This window comes from Miscanthus floridulus, chromosome 4 (assembly GCF_019320115.1).
Source record: "Miscanthus floridulus cultivar M001 chromosome 4, ASM1932011v1, whole genome shotgun sequence".
Taxonomy (NCBI): domain Eukaryota; kingdom Viridiplantae; phylum Streptophyta; class Magnoliopsida; order Poales; family Poaceae; genus Miscanthus; species Miscanthus floridulus.
Window position 1 is genome coordinate 31,282,584 of NC_089583.1, and position 9,761 is coordinate 31,292,344.

General features: G+C 50.0%; 2 pseudogenes; one reads left to right on the forward strand and one right to left on the reverse strand.

Moving 5' to 3' along the window:
• Positions 1 to 208: 208 nt before the first annotated feature.
• Positions 209 to 5,042, reverse strand: LOC136548342 (flavin-containing monooxygenase FMO GS-OX-like 8; annotated as a pseudogene).
• A 464-nt stretch (positions 5,043 to 5,506) lies between these two features.
• On the forward strand, positions 5,507 to 9,075 carry LOC136548343 (uncharacterized; annotated as a pseudogene).
• The last annotated feature ends 686 nt before the right edge of the window (positions 9,076 to 9,761 follow it).

A 9,761-nucleotide genomic window follows, 5' to 3' on the forward strand; every position in this document is an offset into this window, starting at 1 on the left:
GGACACTCGGCAAAGACTTTGCCGAGTGCCCAAAATACACTCGGCAAACATTTTTTTCGAAAAAAGCCACCACCGGCCGCCGTCGGTCTCCTCGACGGCGCCCTTCCCCTGCGCCGCGGCCCAGCTTCACGCCCTCCGTCTCGCCTCCGCTCCCCGGCTTCACGGCCGCCGCCACGAGCCACCACCACCACGGCCCACCACCACCACGCTACCACCCGCCATGCCTGAGCTGCCACCACCGGCCGCCACCACCGGCCACCACCACCACGCCACCACCCGCCACCACCACCACGCCACCACCGGCCGGGGAAGAGAGGGAGAGGAGGGGGTGGCCGCGCCGGATCCGGGAAGAGAGGGAGAGGAGCCGCCGGGGAAGAGAGGGAGAGGAGGGGGCGGCCGCGCCGGATCCGGGGAAGAGAGGGAGAGGAGGGGGCGGCCTCGCCGAATCATGGGAAGAGAGGGAGAGGAGGGGGCGGCCGCCGCCGGGGAAGAGAGGGAGAGGAGGGGGAGGGGTGCCGGCGGGGAGGGGAGGGGGGCGCTGGGGGCTGGGGAAGAAAAGGGAGAGGGCGCTAGGGGCCAGGTGCGTGCGGAGGAAGAAGGGGACGGGGCGCTGGGGGCAGGTGCGGAGGAAGGAGGGTGGGGCGCTGGGTGTGTTAAAGAAGATTTTTTTTTGCCGAGTGTTCCAGATCAAGGCACTCGGCAAAGTTTTTTTTCATTTTTTTTCTCATTCTTTTCTAAAAAAAAGATTTTATTTCTTTGCCGAGTGTTCTAGATCTGAGCACTCGGCAAAGTTTTTTTTTCATTTTTTTCTTCTCCTTCTTTTCTAGAAATTTTTTTTTATTTCTTTGCCGAATGTTTTTTTTGACACTCGGCAAACCTCATCTTTGACGACTGTTTTTTTTTTGACACTCGGCAAACTCCCTCTTTGCCGAGTGTTTTTTTTTGTTTTGCCGAGTGTTTTTATCGCAGCACTCGGCAAAGAACTTTCATCGAGTTCCCGAGGGAATACACTCGACAAACATAAAAACACTCGGCAAAAGCACTCCTGATCCATGGATGACCAAATAGAGAGAGCAAGCCTGTCATGTCAGCTAGAGATCCATTGTGACCACGCACGCAGTAATATTAATGACGAAGACGATACATATATACCCTGTGATCGAGGGCGGGGATGGCGTGCGTGAGGGAGGTCGGCACGCCGGCCATCTCTCTGGCACGGTAGTCCTCCTGCACCGCCCGAAGCATGTCTTCCTCCGGCGGCAGCGCCACCTTGCCGGACAGCACCAGCGCGATCCACCACGCCTGGGCCTCGAAGAGCCACGGCGCGAACACCCGCATGGGGATGCCGACGAACGACAGGGACGGCGCGAGAGCCGGCGGGAAGGTGTGCTCGTACAGCGGGCCCACGCGTTTGTCGCGGACCGTGACCAGTCCCCCGGTGTCCAGGAACGGGAACGAGTAGGTGTAGGGTGTAGCCCGTGCAGTAGATGACCGCGTCGGCGACCACGCGGCAGTCGTCGGCGAACACCACCCGCCCGTCGTCGCACAGCCGGTCCACGTGTGGGTGCAGACGGATGCGGGCGTGGCTGGACAGCATCTTGGACACCATTGGCGGCGGCGTTGTGGGCGCCTCCACGGACCTCGCCGCGAGGTGGACCTCCATGGCGACGCCGCTGAGCTCCGTTGCAATGTCCAGGCCGCTCTCGCCGCAGCCGACCACCACCACCACGTCGTCGCGGAAGGGGTCCGGCTCCCGGTACGAGTGGCTGTGCAGCTGCCGACGCTGCCACACGTCCATTCCTTTGATGCTTGGTAGTCTCGGCTGTGAGTAATGGCCATTGGCCACGACCACGGCGTCGAACACCTCCTCCACGGCCACCTCCGCTTCGCCGCCGCCACCAGGGCCAGGCTCGACGTGTACAGATCTCACCTTCCTTTTCAAGTCAGAGTAGTCGCCTCGACCGTTGCTGCGAGCGTCACGTGGCGGCGGCGGCGCCGCCATGGCGACCCGCACGACCCTGGTGTTGAGCCTGATGGCGTCCGCGAGGCCAAACGCCTTGCAGAAGTCCCTGAGGTAGCAGTACACCTCGCGGTGGCCCGGGTAGCGTCGCGCGTCGCGCCCGCGGACGCCGGGCCGCCTGGGCATGAACTGGAAGTCGGAGAAGCCCATGCACTCGCGCGGGCTTATCACCCGCGCGGATGCGTACATGCTGCTGTGCACCTTCGCCGGCGCCTTGGCTCCAAGCGGATAGTCGCTGCTCTGCTCCATGACCGTGACGGCGTGGCCCTCGCGCCGCTCCTCCCGGGCCGCCGCCAGCCCAGATATGCCCGCCCCAACGACGCACACCTCTCTGGGCCTGCAGCTACCCATACTGAATGACTACAAGAGCGAAGCTTGACGCTCACCACCGAGTATAGTAGGTATCCTTGTGCTTGGAGCAGTAGGTATCCCTTGCTCGCCATTGAACTCTACAACACAGGCATGGCAATGACAGGAATATCGAATATGTCAGCGACAGGAATGAGAATAGCATTTTCAGCACCATGCCCATGCATATATAGAAATATATATGAGGGCAACATTATAACCCCCGAATATTCAGTATGATTGCACATCATCCATTTAATATATCAACCAAGCAATAACTAGCACTTTTAGTGGTTGTTGCTGGACTATCTGGTGGCGTTGTAACTTGCATTCACTACTGGAGACGTCCTCTTTGCCGAGGGCTTCTGGGTTTGCCGAGGGCTACATCTCAGGCACTCGGCAAAGGGGGTCTTTGCCGAGGGCCAGCCCCAGGAGCCCTCGGCAAAGCTAGGCCATCGGCAAACAAACGGCCCTCGGCAAAATAAATCTTTGCCGAGGGCCTAACCCTCGGCAAATATGGCCGGATGGGTCACGGCGGCCACTGGCGTCAGTCTTTGCTGAGTGCCCGCCGTCAGGCACTCGGCAAAGGTTTTTTTTTAAATATTCTTTGCCGAGTGCCCGCCGTCAGGCACTCGGCAAAGACTCCGTCCCAGGCGCCGGCGCCGTGACGGCTGCTTTTCTTTGCCGAGTGCCGCTCCAGCCCTCGGCAAAGGCTTTGCCGAGTGCCCGATAAAGGGCCCTCGGCAAAGACCCTCTTCGCCGACTCAAAATTCCCCGAGAGCTCTTTGCCGAGGGCCACCCTCGGCAAAGCCTTTGCCGAGGGTTAATGGGCCTTTGCCGAGGGCCTCAGGCCCTCGGCAAAGAGGCCGTCTCCAGTAGTGATTGCTTCTTCTTCTCCTTCTTTTTCCCTTATGCCTTATCCTTACTTTTATTCTTTTTTCTCTACTCCAGGCATGGACACGGGTGGTGGTGTGCTTTCACCTAAAGTGAACAAAAGGGCACTCAATAATTGAAAGTGGCTCATCGATCAGGTTGGCTTGAGCAACTTCCAGACCTGCATGTGAGTGAGTTTTACACATTTGGAGAATAATATTGAGAATGCCATAATCAAATGTGGCAAAACAAAAGTAGCAAAAAAATGTTAGCAAGAGGAAAAGTTCGCAACATGAACCAGAAGTGATGCTTATCACCGACAGATTTAATAAAACCGGCAGTGTACGTTCCATAGGGGATGACCATTTCTGTACCAGTGAAGGAGATTATATCAACCATGAAGACCACGAAAAAGGTTTGGTTTCCAAAAGGGAAGCGCGAAGTCCAACAGGACATTAGGAAATTTGGAGACTTATGGCAAAGTTAGGTTGCATATCATGGGGTGCATCATGTTGGTTCAAGTCATTGCCAAGTGGGTTAGTGGAGATTATGAACCCAAATTCCCCTTCCTATGTTAGCTAACTTGATTTAAATCCATGCAATTTCAATTAGCATCTAGTTCCTCCTTTTGCCTAGATTTGCGTGAGCACGTTTCAAATTCTTGTTTTGCGTGCACTAGGTATATCATATTGTAGGTGTTGTGGGTTCGATTATGTGTCGATGCGTGTGATTTCACTGGCTGAAGCACTAAAGATACAAAAGAGTTTATATTGGTTCTGGCATCTCTACGTCTAGCACTGGCGTTTTTTGTGTTAGAATGCTCAATCAAGTTCTTATAATAGAGAGAGAGATGGTAGGAGGGTGCCACGCTAATGAACTAAGGTTTGACCGCTTGATTTGGGATCCGATCACCCTACAGGAGCACATGCCCCGCCTTATATACCGGATGCTGAGAATACAAGGAAGCCTAGCTATGGGGCCTAGGGTTTTGTGTCCTGGCCTTCAGTTGGTAGTGGCACTGGGCACCATCCCTCGTCGATGTCGTGGCCAACAGCATAGAACCGCACCTAGAACTAACCATCAGAAGTCAAACTTGCCGTGGTACCATGCAAGGATCTATCTTCCTCATGTCCATCACACGCTAAGGACATGGCCGCATGCAGGAGGAGCCTGACTAGCAGGTCCAGGTGCAGTCGTAGTGCCCGCGCGCACACTCTTGTCTTGTTGCGTCACGCCATGGAGGTAACCATGAGCAAGGAGTGGCCGACACGGCCTCACTAGGGCGTGTAAACAGATCGAGCCCCAGCAGGGCCAGGCGCCCTGCGTCTTTGCCCATTTCTCAAGTTCAAAGTATCTATCAGATTTTGGATAAATATTCCTCTGGTCGATCGGGGCAGGAAGCCTATCCTGAGCAGTGCAAGGGAGTCTGCGGCTCTCCTTGGTCGGCTGCCGCCTCCCAAGATCGGGAAACCCACATGCTTAGCCTAGCCTCCCGAGTGAAGACGACTTGTGCGCAAATTTATTCTTTTGGCTTGTCTTCTAGGCGACAAGGCCTTTCTCTGAAGTAGGCCATCTTAGGCTCTCAGCAGCCTCTAAAATGAATTTCTATGGACCACTGGGCAGCCAGTTTAGGAAATCGTTGACATCTAGTAACACACTTGTAGAGACGGACGGAGGAGCCATCTCTACGAATCTTTTGTAGCCATCTCTATAGATCGTTTTGGTAGCGGTGAGTCCTTTTCGAATAGATTTACAGGCTATAGCAATTCTGATGAATTCACTTGGAACTAGAAGATTGCATCTGGGAGGTGGGATCTCAATCATCTGGACCAGTGCACAATGTAAGATGGCAAGTATAACATAGAATTGTTCTTTCTCTATACCTAAGAATCCAAATTCCTGTGAGCATTGAATCTAAAACTGTTGGTTACGAAATTTTTTAATAACCTTGCGGCTGGCAAGGGTCCAAATTCTATGTTATAAATCCAGTTAATAGACGTTCGGCTCATCTTGGGCAGCTTATCTCTTCTCTCACAACTAAAGAGAATAAAGAGGAGACAACGTTTTGGTGCGACAAAATTTCACCTCACCTTCGCCCTGCCGGCCCATGCGATCCCACGTCCGCGAAGGAAAGCTGCCGGTCCCGTGCGATCTGACATCCGAAGGAAAGCACGCCTGTGCGATCACACCCATCGCGCTCCCAAGTCTGACCCTCAACCCGATAACAGTCCAATCCCATGCTCACCCCTCTCCACGCGTTCGCCCATGCTGACGCCGGGCCCTCCCCACGCCACCGCCATTCCACGGATTGACACCGCCATTCCACGGATCGACGATGACATCAACGGCGCAAAAGCCGCCGAAAGAGCAGGGGGCTTCTCCCGCGCCAACGCCACCAGCCAGAAGCACGCCGTGTCCCGACCTCCCCTGTCGTCGTCCCAACCGTACGGCGGGAGATTGAGATCCAGCACTGCAATTTTTGTTGAGTCCGTAGCTCCGCACGCCCCGGCCCTCCTATGGCATCATCTCCTCAAGACCTCAGGCAGGCAGCGACGGCTACATGGAAACCCTAGCCGCCGCCGCACGCTAGTCGTCGTCCTGCACAGGCCCAAGGGGAGCAGCGGCAAGTCCAAGTCCTCCCTACGGTTGGCGCGGGGGCGTCTTGCCTCCCGGAGCACCGGCCGCCACAGGTCCCCAAGGCGCCCCCGCGGCCATCCAGGACGTCCCCGCCGGCAACTCAGGCTGCCCCGCGCGGCCGCTGCCCGCCGTCCGGGCCGCCGCAGGCCCCCAGGCCCGCCATCACGGAGGAGTACGGCCTTCGACGACAATAAGGCGGAGAACAGGTCGCAACAGAGTGACGGCGACGAGCCAGAGGCCAAGCACTGGTACGTAATCCCTGGATTCGCTACTCATTCACAAGTTGAGCCGTATTTTCTTGTTCCTGGAACTCATATAACATGTATCTGCCTGATCAGGAAGGAGGATGGCGCATCTGTGCCCAGAGGGACAGCTATGCACGCTCTCTTTCGATTTGGCACCTGTGCATAACTGCAGATGGGATTCTGCTACTTGTCTCTTTACGAGTTGATTACCAATATGTGTTTGCAATTACTTCTGCACTACCTACTTAAAAATGCTCAATCTCTGTTAATTCACATCAATGCGTTTTTAGCTGAAGTAAATTTGTTTATTCATTTGATGAATTTGGGATTAAATTTACACTGCAGGATAATGGAGTTTATGCAAAGTTAACATATTCTCTTTAGCATGTTTCAGAGCAAAATGATGACCATGAGACAGATGATTGGCCATGAAATTTGACATGACTGGAAAATTGAAAAATCTAGCTGGTCCATAGATATGAGCAAACGATACGAATAGTTACTTTCGTACAACATATATAGATGACCTCTTTGTGTTCATCTTGATGCCCTGGGCACTGAGATATGGAAGGTATGACTGGCAGCTTGCTTATTCTCCCTATGAATACATATACGTTAGTTTATTTCCAACTATGTCAACAAGGGTGTCATTCTGCTTCTAATTTTCCATGGGTGTCATTCAGCTTCCAATTTTCCATGTAAATAGCTTTTAGCTCTATGCCGCTATGGTCATTTTAATTCATGCTTCATATATATCTTATACATCTTATGTATCTCTAGCATGTTTTGATGCATGGTTATGAGCAAAAAGTGCTGAAATGAAGTTGGCCTGATTTCACATTGGACATGGGGTGCTCAATTATGTTAGTGCCAATGCTCACTTTGTCTTAGATAGAAGCATTCATTTAAATTTTGTTTTCTAATTACTGTTCAAGATTTGCCCTACTAATGAAAATTGTTCCGTATATATGACAGGAACAGGGAATGGTTAGTTTCGTGCACATAGCAAAGAACGTGAAAGTAACGGAATTAAGTTTGTACCAAGATGCCATACTTGATGCATGCTGTCAGAACATTCCTGCGGATGATGAGTTATGGTTAGTTTCTCCCTAATTTAAATCCTTTTTTCCCCTTCTATAGTCAATTGTGATCAAGTCTGTTCTTCCTGGCTTACGTGTTCCAAATAGGTAAACCTATTTTGCTATCCTTTTTTAAATTTTGCACCAAAAAATAGAGGAAGATGGCTCAAGGAAAAATGATTGCCTTGTGTTTAAATGATGCACATCTTGACCAATATTGTTGAGTCCATAGCACGGCCACACTACTGGCGTTAGCCCGGCACAATATACTTCAACACTAATAGGATTTTAATTGGGATTCAGGATTGTTTGAGGAAAATTTACGGCAGTGATCATAGAATTATGTGCTCGGTACTACATAACAGAATTATCTTAGGCATTTTGGGCAATTTAGTTTAGTTGTTGATTTGTTCGACGCTTCATCAGTGAAGTTGCGGTTCTGTTTGGTTTCAGTATAAATAAATGGAAGCTTTATGTTATTGAAGAATAAATATTGTCGAATTCTGTTGGTTTATTTCTCTGCTCTGTCATACATTTTGGATTTTGGACTTCTATAGTTTTTATTATAATAAGCTTATGTTCTGATTGGGAAATGAATGATTTACATTGCATTTTTATCACAGTTGATAATGGGATGCGGTCTATGGCAGCAAGGCTACTGGGCACTGGGAATGGAAGCAAGGCACTTAGCTTTGGTGGGGGCAATGGTGCAAGCCGGGCTGTTGCTAGAAGCAGCCGTATAGGAGGAGGCCTTTGTACATCTACAGGCCTTGGTGGATCACAAGGGGCCACAAATTGTGATGGCAAGGGTACATATATTGTATTCAATGCTGCTGATACACTATTCATCAGTGACCTCAATTCTCAGCAGAAGGTATTCAGTCATTTTACTGGATGCAAGCTACGCACAGTTTTTGTAAAGGTTCAGTCTTCCTTTTGGCATTATCTGGGTTTAATCCCTTTTCATTTTTCGTTTTCAGATGTTGGTTTTTTCCTTGTATCTCTTTTTTTTTGCAAGCTATAGTGCTAGAGACAATTTCAGTTTATTTTTTTGTTGATGTTAATTCACTATCTTTGATGTTGGTAAAACATGATAGGAAACTATCACTCTGATCACCGTTGTCACTTGTCGAGGTTTAGTTATGCAATTTTGATTGTCCCGTGTGGAGCAAAATCTAAAGCATCACTGAGGTTACCAGTCAGTCAGGCTACAACATGTAAATTCCTGATGTATACCAAACTTTTTATTGTATGAAAAAACTGGAAGGTTGTGCATGTATCCACTATATTGTGATATCATTGTTGTCATGCAAGTAATCTTTATTTGGTATCATATCATAAGAATCATGTTTTTTATTTTAATAATATAATATATGATCGATGATTTTTCAAAATCACCAAACATATAAACCATTTTGGATGTTTAATTTGTGTTGTCCTGAGTGTCATCGTAGCATTAGTGCGGGTAATATATTAGTGGGGGAAAGAATACCGGAGTCAGGACTTGGAGGAGCAGCGAGGACCAAGGAGGCGAGCGTGACTGCACGGGAGATGTGCATGTCCCCTGGTCCGGGTGCGGTAACCAAAAATTTGGGCTGCTGGGCCTTGTTGAGCCTTCCGATGGTGAGGAAAAGGGGTAGGAAAATATGTTTTTGGGTTGATTGCCGTACAGGGTACTGACTTTGTCTATTTTTTCATTTTTTTAATATTATTATAGGATGTGCATTATAACGGAAATAAAATAACACAATAATAGTTTTACCTTGGTGCATGTTATATTATTGTAAAAACGATTCTTCAGCTTGATGATGTTCGCAGCATTTCATTTATAAATAACTGCCACTCTTCACGAAGCATGAACAATCAGGACTAGGATATTGGTTCATCTTATGATGAGAACTTTCTACATTTATGTTTTATTTCCCCTAATTCTAATTGGGTGGGGTATAAAGGAATTTGTAGGCCAATTATCCAGTCGGACCCGAGTCACCTGCCAACCACCCCTTCCCTCTCCCTATCCCTCTCCCATGCGACGCGGCCCGGCCCACCCTCTCCCTCTCCCACGTGATCACGCGCCCACGCCCGCGCCCCGCTAGAGAGGAAGAAGGCAACGACGACAGCTAGGGTTCTGGCCTCTTGCCCTCATCTTCTCCAACTCCGGTGGGCTTAGAAGGGTGTTCAAGGGAAGGCTGGCCGGCCAGGCGGTGGGGATGGCGGGAGGGCAGCATTAGGGTCCTGGCGGCGGTGGAGGCGGCAGGGCAGGTCGGGTTTAGGGTGTGCATCACAGAGTTTCGGTCCTTTTTGTAGGGAAAAAATCACACAAACTTTATGTTGAGTCATTAGCTAGATGTGTCACCACTTAGTGATTTTGTTTCAAAGACTGCAAAACCGTCTTCTGCACAGGCCATGTAAAAGTTGATGAATTGATTTACTTAGAAATTTTGAAGATAAATGTCTCAGCTTATGAAACTTATTGAGCATAATCAAATGGAATGGTCATCAAAGCTCCTGAGTTTTAGAATGAATTTAAAGTAACTGATTTTATCAGGTTTTATTTGT